Below are 4,338 nucleotides of genomic sequence, written 5' to 3'. Positions count from 1 at the left end.
ACAGATGCACTAGGGCACCAGCTTTTCTTTTTCCAGGGAGACCGTGTTCTGTAGCTGCCGTGGAGAAGCCACAACCCTGAACTCAGGCCATGCTCAGGAACAGCAGCAATGTGTGGGTGGGGATTGGAGGGACGTGACTCTGAATTCACTTTCATGTTTAACCTGTTCCATCTAATTTGGGTTTGACTTCATCATATTGTTCCCCCCATCATCTTCACTTCTGCATTCCAATAATATAGACTTTACTCTGAAACCAATTTCATAAAAGTTATTAAATGCTACTTGAATGTGTATGAAGTTTACACACCCTTTTTCAACCCTGCCTTGGAAGGTTCTTCTTGCTCAGTCCCATGAAATCCTATCCTATGGGCCCCTTTGCTAGGAAAGGCCTCAGCTAATTATCACTGTTCACTCATGCCATTCTGTTCTACTGAGCTCCAGAACAGGAGGCCAGAGCAATTTTATGCCCTTTCTTACAAATACAACATTAAAATGACTTATCTAAAGTTAGGATCCAAGAAAGGCATTAAGTGACTTACTATCACCACAAAAATAGCAAAGTCCTTTGTAATTCTTCCTCCTACCCTTACACTTCCTTGGGCTTTACATCCCAGCCTCCAGACACAGAAGTGTGTCAATCAGAATATGTGCTCTGTGTTCTTATGCCCAGCTGTCTGGAATGAAGTTCCAGGGCTGCTGTCATCCCTGCCCCATTCCAGTTCACTCCTCTGTGTTTCTTGGATTATCACTTGTATGTTTGGAGCATCAGTTTGAAGGTTTAAGGAAGTATTGCCAATTTCCCACTACCTCTCAGAAGGTGCAGTTTGGGGGAGTTTTCTGGTCTGCTATGTTGTCATGCTCTGGCACCACTAGTTTTATGGGACATACAGGTGTTCGTCTTTGAATTGCAAGCATCTGAAGTCTGAGTTCTTTTATGAAATCTTTCCTTTTCAGTGTAGGAGAATAGGAATCAGGCTTTTATGGATTTTATTGGTGACATTAAAAACATAAAATAAGTTTGCAGTTGCATTAAAATTGCTACTCCCAAAGCTAGACATGCTGAGTTGAGTGTGCTGGTCAATGAGATGCGTTTTAAAGAGGTTGCAGAGCTCTGGCAGATTTCCCCAAAAGCATAAAATTTGTTCATTTGGATGTGAGAAGGGGTCTTAATTGTCATAAGCAAGCATCTCTGATTGGCACACTTCCACCATCCCTCTCAGCCCTTCATCCAACCAGTCCTGGACCCCACAGGCAGATGGAACATGGAATCCTGAATTCAGTCTAGGAGTAACTCACATGGGCATTGCACTTTATAGTCCAGGTAACCCTTCCACGTGCATTAGCCCATTTGATCCTCTTCTAAATTCTTGGAGGCAGATCTACACACACAAACACACACACATACACACACACACACACACACACACATATTCCAGAGACCTCAGTGTCTTTCAGTTTGAAACTTGGTTCTGCCACTTAATAGCTGTGTGACCTTAAGGTGAGTAACCTCTCTGAACCTCAGTGTCCTGATAACATTCACACAGCACTTGCAGTTTACCACACCTTCCACACCCATCATCACAGTCCACTGCAGTGAGGGAAGCAGGGCAGGCATGATCACTCCATATGTGCACATGAGACTCAGAGGGTAGGTACTTGCCTGAAGTCACACAATGTCAGTAGAAGAATCAGAACTCAAGCCCCAGGCTCTGACTTTCAGGGCCACAACTATTCTATAAAGAACCTCTAAGTTTCATGTCCAAGAATGGATCTTAGAATCCCCTACAATTATATACAAAAAGTTAGATGTGTACTTTTCTAGGAGGGGAGTCTGTATTTCTCAGATTCTCAGTGGGTTCAATTGACCCGCCAAAATTTAATAGCCACCACTTACATTATGCAAACAACATCAGACCATTTGGGAAGTTGAATTTGTCCATTCTTCTTCTCATCAAGCCATTTTTTTTGGTCTAAAAGCCACAAAGAGGATGAGTTGCAACAACTAGGCTTTCTTGCCTTGAACCTCTCTCTACATTTAGTGCTTCTCCCTTGTCTCACATAATCTGCTTTGGAAGATAACCCTTAACAAGCCCAACTGGCCATATAGCTCTTGCATTTTGAAAGTGTGCTCTGAAAGGAAACACCAAAAAAGAGACTTGCTCTCCAGTCTTCAGTCCATTAACTCTTAGTTTGCACACTATTAGTTGTGGTTCTCGGTTTTGAGAGGTGACATAATGTGTGGTTAAGAGAATAGCCTCTGGGGCCTTATTGCCTGGGTTCAAGACACTCCTCCACTTACTAGTGTGCCCTTGGGAAGTCACCTCACCTTCCTGTGCCTCAACTTTTTAGCTATAAAATGGATAATAAGAGTACCTGGTTGATAAAGTTGTAGCCGATTCATTGAATTAACACTTAACTGTTAGCTAACATGTAAAGCAGTTAGAACAACTACTATCTGGTCTGCAAACTCATGGGATTACAAAAGGAAAAGAGAATGGGTGATGGCAGCAGTGAGAAGTGGAAGTTTATGGGGGAGGACACAGAAAACATGAAAAGCGGTTACAAGAAGTCCAGGAGCACTGCTCTAGGGCCCTTCAGGGAAGGTCAAAGAGCCCTGCACAAAGTGTCACTGCGTTACTGGTGTCCGTAAGGATCAGCCCGGGGCATCATGGGAAGGAGGAAGGGGGCGGAGGACTAACTTGCTGAGCACTCAGGATAAGCCCTGTACTGTGCTCAGAGCATTACATATGTTACCTCCTGTAACCCCGCAACAGCCTGCTGGGTGGGTGATCTTGACCCCATTTTTTTTTTTTTGACCCCATTTTGAAGAGGCAACAGGCTCAAAGAGGTGAAGTGACTTGCCCAAGTTCCACAGCTAGTAACGAGCAGAGCAGAGTCTGGGACCCAGACCTTTGACTCCAAAGCTCCTGCTGTGTTTATGACGATGCAGTGCTACCTCCAAGGAAATTATGACATAACTAAGGCATTTCAAATAGTAATTACAATAACAACATCTTTTAAATGTTGGAGGATGCTAAAAGGGATAAAAAGTCAGTTTTATAAAAAACTCAGCTTTCCAAAAATGACTCATTCCCCAGTGTGTCAAGAGCCAGAATTTAAGCAATGCCTTTTATTTTTAAGTACATGCAGTGATTTAAGAAGGTTCCCATAGCTTCTGCCTCTGACATCTCCAAACTCCACTCCCTACTCCTTCACCCTTTGTCCCACTGACATTTCTTCCCTCCAGACCTTTATCATTTCTCACCTGGGTTATAAAACCACATCCTAACCGATCTCCCTTTCTCCAGTCCCTTGTCTTCTAGACCAGTCTCCACCTAGCTGTCAGAAACAGCTTTCTGAAGCACCTGCCTCACCACGCTACACCCCTGCTTCGATGCCCCCAAAGGCTTCCCATTGCCCTCCAAATAAAATCCAAACTCGGCTTGGATTTAAAACTCCTGTCATCTGTTCCCTACCTCCCTCCCCGTCTGTATTTCCAGCCATGCCCTCAACACACATACCGAACTACCTTGCAGTTTCCTGAAGGCATCAGCTTTCTATCACCTCTGTCCTTGCACGTTATTCCCTCTGCCCTGAGTGCTCTTCCATCACCATTAGACTCCTACCACCATCCATCCAGCCTTCACTTTCAGTTCAGACTTCACTTCCTCCAAGATGGCTTCCCCGACCATTGCCACACCCTCTGCACACTCTCCAGGTTAGGTGCCTGTGCTGTGAGTCTTCAGCCCTCTATTGACTTTCTTGAAGCACTGGATCGCTCTGAACTATAACTCTCAGCTCACATGTCCTCCCTCCCCCACCCCCAGACTGTGAGCTCCCCAAAGAGTCTGAGTCACTTCATATCTTTAAGGCCTAGTGAAATGACTAGTACATAGTAAGCACAGAGTACATTTGTGCCTATTAACTGAATTCAAACAAAGAAATAATGATGGTCATGTACTAATAAGGTGGTCACTTCCATCTCTAACATCCAGCCTACCTGGGAACATTGTGAGGGCAGAGCCAGGTCGTAGTCATCTGTTTATTCCCCTAGCCAGCCCAGGGTCTGGCACGTAGCAGTCGTGCACCCAGTAGTTACTGAAGCAATTAATTACTTGGAGCTGGAGCAAAACCAGCTGGAGCTGGTGAGGAGAGACAAAGAGTAAGGGAATTGGTGTTGAGCACCCAGGTACGCCCTGCACTGTGCTGGGGGCTTTATGCCCTGTTCTCCCACAGCTGCCTCAGAACCACTGTGAGGTCACTACTGCTAATGTCCTCATTTTACAGTTAGCAAAACGGAGGCTCAGAGAAATTATGTCACTGTCCCAGAGATAGGTA

This window comes from Balaenoptera ricei, chromosome 1 (genome assembly GCF_028023285.1).
Source record: "Balaenoptera ricei isolate mBalRic1 chromosome 1, mBalRic1.hap2, whole genome shotgun sequence".
In the NCBI taxonomy this organism is placed as follows: domain Eukaryota; kingdom Metazoa; phylum Chordata; class Mammalia; order Artiodactyla; family Balaenopteridae; genus Balaenoptera; species Balaenoptera ricei.
Note: the sequence above shows the minus strand (reverse complement) of the source record.